The sequence below is a fragment of the Zerene cesonia genome, unplaced genomic scaffold, assembly GCF_012273895.1.
Source record: "Zerene cesonia ecotype Mississippi unplaced genomic scaffold, Zerene_cesonia_1.1 Zces_u002, whole genome shotgun sequence".
NCBI lineage: Eukaryota > Metazoa > Arthropoda > Insecta > Lepidoptera > Pieridae > Zerene > Zerene cesonia.
In genome coordinates, this window is record NW_024045132.1 from 747624 (window position 1) to 758378 (window position 10755).

The window sequence follows — 10755 nt, forward strand, 5'->3', positions numbered from 1 at the left end:
AAGTCTGGTCGACGCTCTGTAGGGAACACGAGGAAGCTGGGAGCGCTGCTCAACCGATATTCCTCTGTAATGAGAAATTATTATTATTATTATTATTACAATTTAATATAACAGCTGTAACTATTTTAACAATTCTGTCTAGGCTAAGTAGGCTACCATTGGAATAATTTACGTTGGATTTTATTAATGACAAAAGATAAAAACAGTTTCCGCTTCACGATCAACTGAGATTTATTTTTTTATTTTATAGGATTTTGTTATAGGAGTTTCTATTGCTTGGAATTACATAATAATCGTTTCAGAACTCTATGTTGTGTGAATAATATTGAATTAGTATTTTAAAGTTCAAAAGAGGTTTTTATATTAACAATTTTTTGATCAAAACAAGAACAATCCCGTAACAAAAATGTAATCCCTTAGAAGATATTACACGAGTGACACGCTGACATTTAATCCGCTTCGTAATACATTCTCCCTAAAATGGCTCGACCGTAAAATTCAATCGAGATTATCCTGGAGCGACTTATATTCGCGACCTTCTGACCGATGGTATATTTTGGGTTTGTTGCTTTTATTTCACCTGTTTTTATATTATATTGCCACTTAATTCACTACCGTTTCAAATTATATTGTGGTTTGTTATGTACACGGCGATAGAATTTTGCTTTCAGGGTTCATTAAATTGTATAATGTATATTGTTTGATACTTAACTTTCATTGAATTATACGCTGTTTAGTATTTTTCGGAGAAATAATAGAAACATCTATTGATACATATATGAATTAATTTGATGGGTGAATAATAAAACTATGCAATTATGCATACAGCTATGTCATTTTCGCTTGCTAAAACTTTTTTGCAATGTCTCTTCACTTAGTAGCCTCGTTCTGTTTGGTATTAGTTGGTGCCTAGACTTTGTTTATTTTATGTTCGATCTAATACATTTAAACCTTGGAACTAACAAACTTTTGATAACAGATAACATCACAGTACATTTGCGTACAAACTAATATTCAACACGGCCCTCTTATGATTTCTATATCTCTCCCTCTTATGATACATAAAAAACCGACAAGAACAGATAAAAAAAACGACCACTCTCTAGAACAAGCTGCTCAGCTTTTGTTTTTATTTTTATTTTGTATGTAAATTAGTGAGAACATTAGAGACCGAGTTCGCTAATTAACCAACCGTTTAATGTATACAATTAAACTTAGCTTTTCGGAAGCTTCTAAGTCGTTACCTCATTCAAACGGTGCTACCATTAAGTTAACGATCGTTGTCGCGATCAACCGCAGAAATAAATTTAGAACTGCCATTACTTCATTTATTACGTGTATTTATGCAGACAAATAACTGCCTCTCAACTGCCTCTGCATCTCACATGATTTAAAAGATACGCGTAGCACCTCGATTACAAGATTTATATCAAGATTTTAATATTAATTTTACATTCGAACTCAAATAGCTGCAAATTAAATAGAAAATAAGGATTTGGGCCAAAAATGCATCGAAGTATGACTCGACTTAAAAGAAAAATCGATCAGCGAAACAGGAGTACTGCCTTTGCTCTGCAGTAGACACGGGACTTCACTTTATGTCTTTGTAAACTTTTCCTTTACAGCGGCATTGCGAGTCCTGTATGTATCCTTGCGAACTGCATACGCTTTGTTTCATCTCAGTCGACATAGTCAAACAATAAATTTATTTCATTTATCACATCATTTTATTGCTGAAGCGATAATTTGTTTATAAACAATCGTATTTGCTTATAAATACATAGCTAAATACTAAGTATTTAGTGTTGGTTTGCTCTTAAATATTAATGAAAAAGTTTTAAAATAGTTTCCTGGCTTATGTATGTAAAACTGAGGAATAATAATTTATATCAAGTTGGGCAATCATTTTGGGCCTTCAAGCGTATCAAGGAAATACAGATGATGGTAACTAGTGTTTTTTATTACCTCAGTTAGTTCTTCTTTACTTATTGGTCCAGAAACGCGATTTTTTTATTCAGATTGGGCAAGCATTTGACCATGACTTCGCTTTACCAGTTCGTTACTTTAGATACCTCAGAAGCTGGTTCTATAAAATAGCTTCCATTACCTTACAGATAATGCAGTTGATTGAGATTGGCCGATAATTACCTGTGTCACTTCGAATTTCGTTTTGGGAATTGGTTACAGAATTGCCTATTATGAAAGACTTGGGGACTGTACCTACTGGGAAAGTTGTGATACATCATAATATGAGAGACGATACAAACGTGTTAATATCGGTCATAGATTAGGCGCGCATATTTTTAGTGTACTCACCTTTTTTACATCTAAACATTGAAGAGTCAAATCATAATTTTTAATTGTTCCTTCGTTTCTATATCTTGTTCTTCTGGAAAGAAAGAAAAATATACACATTAGTTGTACATTCGTCCATCTCCAAGAACACTATTAATTTCTCGGAGCTATTTTATATTATCATCTATAGCGATTCTCAGCAGAGCCATTAAACAGAGCCAATGTAAACAACAAACGATCAATCACTATTAGCTAACACAGCTTAATTAGAACTACCCTCTGAGTACGCTTCACTTAATTCGAGACAATGTAGTACAAACACAAGTAACGCAAAACATAGCATATTTACTTTATATGTTTATTGATCCTTGTATTGAGATTAATGTATTTTTACCCTAAGATATTTAGGCGTTTTGTAATTAAAATTATTCAGCAGTAGTTTAATCAATGTTGTATCCCTTTTACTTTTTATGTTTGTGGGAAAAAGAAATAAACTGGATACGAATAATCTTGACGCCAGAGTTTTTGCAGGCTCTCCTTGGTGATGATTAAAATATTTCTATATTTTAAACGATTTAAAAGCATATCTGAAGGAAGTGTTAATGAACAAAAAAAAATAATGTAGTATGAACTATACAATTGTAAAATTAAAAAGTTAGAAAAAAAATTAGAGGGTTTGATTAAAGTAAAGGACAAGTTTAAATTAAAATCTATTCGAAATAGATCCTAGTTTGGGGTTCAGGCGGACTGTACTGTATACATTTCAAAGGCATGTTTCGTTTCATGTTAATTTATTCTGTTGTATTGTATACAATCCTCACTAATATATTATATTAATTGATATAATATTATTTCTTTCTTTCGTGTCGTTATATGTATATTCAACCATCTTCAATACACATTTAATTGGTTGTTGTATTTTTATCTTTTATATATTATACCCGTAGCCATATATTTGAAACTGATATTGATTAAATTTCCAGACATAAAAATATCAGTAGAATGAATTTGTTTGCGTATATTGATGAATTGCCTTTCATATTTATCAGTACATACCTTTTAAAATTTATTACGTTCATGGTTTTGTTTGAATGTAGCTTTTATACTTCTCTACACATATTACTATTACAGCTGTCGAAGTACGGCATCACGAAGCGATGGCAATTAACTGGATATTGTTTGTTTAATTACACATCACAGAATCGAAAATTTCCCAATTTTAAGTCAACAATCAACAATATAAGAGCAATCAAAAATCCTTTACGTTATTTTTTACTTTTTTTGTGTTCATATCAATTTAAAAAATATGCAATTATGGGTTATAGTTGAAATAAAAGTGTGGTAAGATTTGGCAGTAAATAACAATTTTCGAGTCTTCTATGAATGAACTTAAAATTAACCTGCCTAAAGGACCCGTTCATTGTAATTTCAAAATGCATTGAAATAACTTAACCTCTGTATTATTTTAATTTTAACAGTAGTACTTAATTTTATTTTTATAATTAATTTTATAACATTATGATTCAAATATCATATGAAATCTTTTGAATGGATTTACGGTGCGCCTTAATTATTTAAATTTAATTAGTAATTACCATATACAATAATCAACATAATAATTATTGTAAAAACAAAACACTGTCCGCTAAAAGCATGAATTGAAAGTGAAAAATAAGTGTGGGTATATTTTAATTAAGAGTTAAACTTAATTCTATATGCACAAATGAAGTTAGCAGTAAAATATGTAGTATGCGGGTCTGCAGTTATAAAATAATTAGTTTCATTTATTTAAATATGTTTACCTACAATAATGTTTCCCTTTTTTTTTGGTTCATTGATTTTTCTTAGGGTTTGAAGTTTTAATAATAACTATTTTATGACTTTTTAAAAATAAAGATCGTAAAAACCCTTACAGTTGTTGTAATGGCAATTTTCTAGGTAAGGCACAAAAAAACAGGAATTTAAGTGATTGATTATAATTATAATTACTTTCCCGAATTCGGCCAACTTTCCTCCGGGATATAATAAAAAAAGTCTAGTATGGTATAGTACTATGACAATTGATGAAACAAAGTTACGTATCGCTAAATTGTCGTATATAGGTACACAGGCAAATAATAGATTTGCTTCTGAAAACTAATACGTTATCTCTTTTCCTAGTAAAGCGATCAGATGGAAAAGGCATTACAAATTAATCATCCAATAGAATGCAAATCTATACAAAAGCACATACACCACACACGAGCGAATCAAACCGTATTCATATTCATGAAAAAACATCCATTTCCCAAACGGAAGATACTTGTGATTCACTGCGACCCTTTCAATTCACACTCGCATCGAAAAGTATTGTTTACCGTTTTTGTCCTTTTATGTCGTACCTACGTTTTCGAATTAGGTTTGTAAGTTACTCTCTTCTGTTGATAGCGCAGATTTAATAAAATGATTAAGATTTTATTTGTATTATTTACTTTTAGTCGTATGTAGGTAGGTACGTAGGTGTGTGCGTTGTTGCGAATACAATTTAATATTTAAATAGATATTATAGAAATACTAAATAATTGTCCCTTGCAGATACTACGAACGCTAAACGGTGACTATTCAAATCAAAAATATAATTTTTATGCAAACAGAAAATAACAGCTATGTATTCACACCCACACACATACCCTTAATTCAAACTAAAAAATTAAACATGAAATATATAATAAAAACAGGTAAGTAAATCATCAATGCAAAATCCTTTGGGTACGTTAAACCTCTTACGCAGATGTAGCAGGTAGGTAGATTATAAATATTTATGTTGAAATAGTTTTTCGAAACATTTTCTTCCTTACAGAAACCGAGAATTTTGCAAAGATAAAAAATTGCTTATTCCACGCTCCGCTTTTTAAACTGCATCGAGGTATGATAAAGTGCAATCAGGTCATATCTCGCAGTCCTTGCCTGGATAAGTAAATTTATGTTCACTAACTTCGTGGCAATATTTCTAGATCTGAATCTAGACTGCAGGTTATAGGATAATGGAATTTTGACGAGATACTATGCTATAGTAAAGTGTTGTAAATTAGGTCACGCTCGCATGGATGTACACAATACAAAGAGTTTCTTTAAAATGATGAAACATTTATAACGTTTTATCGCGATCTTTACGGAATGTAGGAGGGTCATCCACTGATATCCTTCACCATAACTCGTGGATAAATAATAGCACATTTCATCTTCTGCCTCTCTACTGCGAGCTCCTTTGAAAGTTTGTAAAGCGCCCCAAACATTTATCGTTGGTACATCTGCTTGTTTGCTTTGTAGTTTATGGTTGACTTATCATGTGTATCAAATGTATGTATATATAACGTAAGGTACGATGGCAACTCTTTTAATATTTTAATACGTTAAAATGATTAAGCGAACTGTTGGAAATTAATGGAAATACAATGAAAATGTACCGGAAAATTTGTGGTTAAAAGCTCTTATTAAAATTATATTTCAGTAATAATATTTCAGTAATTTTAAATCGAATCATCTATATAAAACTAACTTCCATCCAAGTACAGTTAAGCTTTGAAAAGATCTATCAGCGGTGTTTCCAAACAATTACATCATTGAGGCCTCAAAGAAAAGAGCTCATATGTCCTTAACTATTAATTTGCAATACCGCTGTTCTTTATGGATGGAAGTGATCTCTTAACAGGTGGCCTGCCTGTTATTCTTACGTGGCTTAAAAAGATAGTAGGTATAACATCGTTGTCATTTGTCATACGTTTAATTTTTCAATATAGCATTGTGTGATTGGCTAGAAAATAGCAATGACCTCGTAAGAAAGTCAAATAATCATGTTATTTCGAACAACTTTTCGAAACACTGCGTAAAGTTGTCATGTGTAAAATAGTATGCTGTAGTTTATAGATGCAACATTTGCGATGCTTGTATGAAAACTAATGCATAGAAATGACGGTGCGGGAAACAGATGCATTCTAATGAACTTATATTATTAACTATACAATTTCCTGTGCTGTTTTCCTCATTACATGCAAACATATTGCATCGCGACGTGATTTAGATAAGCATCCGTTTTTATACACGAGAATTAAATAACTCCGCTTTATTTTCTGAAGCTAATTGAATGAATTTAAAATTGTTTGAAACGTCGTGTTCCGTTTAAACCAGTTAATGCTCATGATGCTTTCAGCCACGACACGAATTTTCCTATTGGCGCAGAGAAAGAGAGAGAGAGAGAGAGAGCTCTATGACTTTCACAACGTGTCGTGAGCATAATTATATTAAAACCATAACACTAATTTGGAGATATGGATCTTTTACTGTGACCATACGCAGTGGTGGCTCAGTGGTGAGAACCTCGGACTTCAAAATCGATAAGTCGGGGTTCGAGACCGGGCGAGCGTGCAGGAAATAAATTGATTTTTCAATTTATCTGCACATGTGGATAACATCACCACTGCTTAAAACTGTGAAGGAAAACATCGTGAGGAAACCGGCATGTCCAACAATCAAAAGCTCGACGACATGGGACATCTGCCAAACCGCACTTGGCCAGCATGGTGGATTATGACCTGAACCCTAATAGGCCTGTGTCCCAGCAGTGCGAACATATATATGGGCTGATGATGACTGTGACCACGACGGTCTGCGAGCTGTTTTTTAGCTAAATGAGCGTATTCGGTCTTTGAGTAAGCATAAATAAATAAATAGAATGTGACTAACTTATGTGTATATAACGTATTTAGCGTATGGCTTGCGTGTACGTAGAGATTTGATGCATTGGACTTTTAATGAATGCAGTAAACATCTAAATAAGTAATCGGATTGTATCCCACGCCGCTCGTTTGTAATCATTCATTGCAGCTTGGAAAGTTCGCGCCATTTCATTAATCATAGTCGTGTTTAATGCGACTAATTTCAGTGTGCTGACTTTATGTAGACGAAATGTGGTTGAAAAGCGTGAATATTATGTATAATTTGTATTATTTTAGGGCAGAAAAGTTTTAATATGAACGAATGAACGAAACACTTTATTATACACAATTATGATTAACAATTATAAGGAGACAACGTAAGTATTACAAAAAAGAGACAATGAAATGGCGGACGGCTTATGGTCTTTTTGTAAACACTTATTATATAATTCACACTTTTCAATGATCTTTTTATATTTGAACATAAGCCAAAAAATATAATAATTTGTTTTTTATAATGCACTGTATTGTAATTTAAAATATTTTTAAGTTTAATTTTCTTATTTATCTAAATATATCATATTTTATAATAACATCTAAATATATAAAACTAGATCAGTGTAATAAGAATAAAATAAATATTTAAAGGTTTGCAAATAACAAAAAAAAAATATTAAGCAAAGGCCAATATAAGCCGCTCCGTGTAATATCTTGCAAAAATTAATTTCAAGCCAATGCCAAAAATCTCCTTATTATATAAAATTTAAAATTATGACTCATTCAACTTGCATTAAGAACGTTCAATCGGTATGCTTATTTCCATTTAACAAAATCCGCTCTCGTAAAAAGTGAAATAAAAGTATTACCCACAAAACCACACAGTCAATTACGGAACTGACAAAAGCAAAGCGAAGCTTAGAATCAAAAATTCCATTCTCTTTTCAATACACACGATAACACAACTACAAAAAGTGTAACACAATAAACATTTTCCATATCGAAAAGAAGAATATAAAATCGCAATTTTACCTCAAGTTTATAGCTCTCTTGAAAATTTGTTTACAATGAAAAGGTTCAGGGTTCATTATAAAGACAACATTGTTGCTATGAACAAGCCTGAAGATGTATCATTACCAGGAATCTCGCGGAAGACACTCGAACGTCATTTCACCGACAATATACCGATCGAAATATGTTACGCATTGGAAATTGCCGCAATTTGTTAACGTTATGTGTCCCTGGGGAGCACTCAACCAACTCATATTTTTTTAAATTGGTCACGTTCTATTATGTTCACTGGTTCTTGGTGATGACACTATTTAAAGACAAACGTTACTTTATTGCCTGCTTCATCATCATCAGCCCATATATGTTCCCACTGCTGGGACACAGGCCTCCTATGAGGGTTCAGGCCATAATCCACCACGCTGGCCAAGTGCGGGTTGGCAGATGTCACATGTCGTCGAACTTTTAATTCTTGGACATGCCGGTTTCCTCACGATGTTTTCCTTCACCCTTTAAGCAGTGGTGATGTTATCCACATGCGCAGATAAATTGAAAAATCAATTTATTTCCTGCACGCCCGCCCGGTCTCGAACCCCGACTTATCGATTTTGAAGTCCGAGGTTCTCACCACTGAGCCACCACTGCACAATTGCCTGCTTGTTTATTATTTATCATACGTGGGGTCAAGTATCTTCTATGTTTCATAGATAATCTATGAAATTTGCTGATAAAAATAACTATAATGACACATGCATTAAATTTAGTCTGTTGTGACTAAATTTAATTGTTATTGTCCTTTCCAATGAAGCATATAAGCAAGCAATTTTAGTAGTTTTCAAATAGGTGCCTTAATTCCTTTTCGTTTAAGAAATGTAAAAAAGTATCATACTTAATTATGATCAATTTTATTAAAATCTTGATTTAGGTTTTAAGATCCATTAGTTATATGATTTAAATAAACAACTTGGGCTCGTGATAAGAATGTTAAAATATGTTTTTATATAAATACAAGCTGCACCCGGCAAACGCTGTTCTGCCTTACTCTTATCATTTAGGGGTGTGAAAAATAGATGTTAGCCGATTCTCAGACCTACCCAATATGCTTCTACCAAATTTCAGAGGAATCGGTCAAGCCGTTTCGGAGGAGTATAGAGACTAACATTGTGACACGAGAATTTTATATATAAGATTGGACCGTGTGAAATCGCGGCGCTACCTTATAACATAAAATAGCAACACTTCATTTGTTAAATTCGTAGCTCATTCAAATTTAGATATAATATAGCTGACGCACACGAACCATATTCGAAAATGTCGGGGATTATTAAATGAGAATAGAAAGCCAAAAGCGAGGAACACAATGTTCCATCAATAGGGCCTTGACAACGTGCGAACCGTTCAATATGGCCTCAAACAAGCCTAGTGACACATTTACATAGACATCGCGTTCGGTGAAGCGACGAATCGAATCCTCCCTCAAAAGAAAAAGTATATTTACAAACTCTTATCGCTTTATTCCCTTACCCGTTATCGAGACTACTTAAATCACAGACTCAATTCAGTGTGTCTATATTTTCAGATTGTTCCATTCCGCTCTTGCGATAATTGATTTGACATAACTATTATTGTAAGTTCTATTGTATTGTACTTGTATTGAATTTATTATATTTAAGTGGCGATTTTTCAGGCCGTGGTTAATACTTATCAGTCCTCTAAGATATTACCCAATTATATATAAAAACCGTCATAGATGGCATGTGACTGAAGTGGCGACTTATATGGGGTGATGATGGTGATGATTATAATTATAAAAATATTTTCTGCAAAATGTCAAAAGTCGATATTAGAACACATTTTTAAATAGGTATTTTTTTTAAATCATATTAACGAATAACTTTTCAACAAGGATTGTAAAACAGGTCTAAAATATAGTAATTACATACCACTAAAATATGGCCACTTACATGCCTTTGCAAGGCTCAAATTGCCAGAATGAAATTTCTATAAACTTTTAGTAATATCCCTTGAGCGGATCGCCCTAATCATTAGGACATAATGTTCCCATTTTCTTAAGGTAACAGCTGCTACGGAACTTTGCTATGATATAAAACGACGACATTCTAAAAAACAGTATTGATAAAACAAAAGGAACATAAAACTATTTAAATAATCTTTTAGGAGTATAAGTGATAACCATTACTTAATTGATTAATCCACAAAATGGCTATTTCAACATTCCTTGATACGATGAATTTATTCTGAAATGCATCGTATGCAATGAGTAGGGAAGCATGTCGAGCTGACCGCTCGAACAATTTCGTCGTAAAAAATGAAAATTCCGTAACTCGAAAGCAAATATGATATACGATGGGAACGAGACATTTACGTCAATCGATCATAGAAATGGACACGACGAGCGCGACTATTTGTAAAAACGCACGGCGTAGAAATAATGTTATCTGTAAAAGCAATATGATATTATATAAAAGATTAGGTTGCTGGCCATGTGATATTAATTCTCATTTTCTTTATTTCTTGCCCTCAAGGTTTTACTATAATCTATAGAAAGGGGGAAGATCTGTATATAAGTATCTCACACAAAAAGTACTGGAACAATTTCAAAAATTATTTCACCGTTAGAAAGATACAACTTCACTGGGTGACGTGACTATATCTGTACCACGGGCGAAGCTGGGACGAACAGATAGTCCTTCAATAAAAATTATGACAAAATCACAAACCTCCATCACGTCCTTTCCGA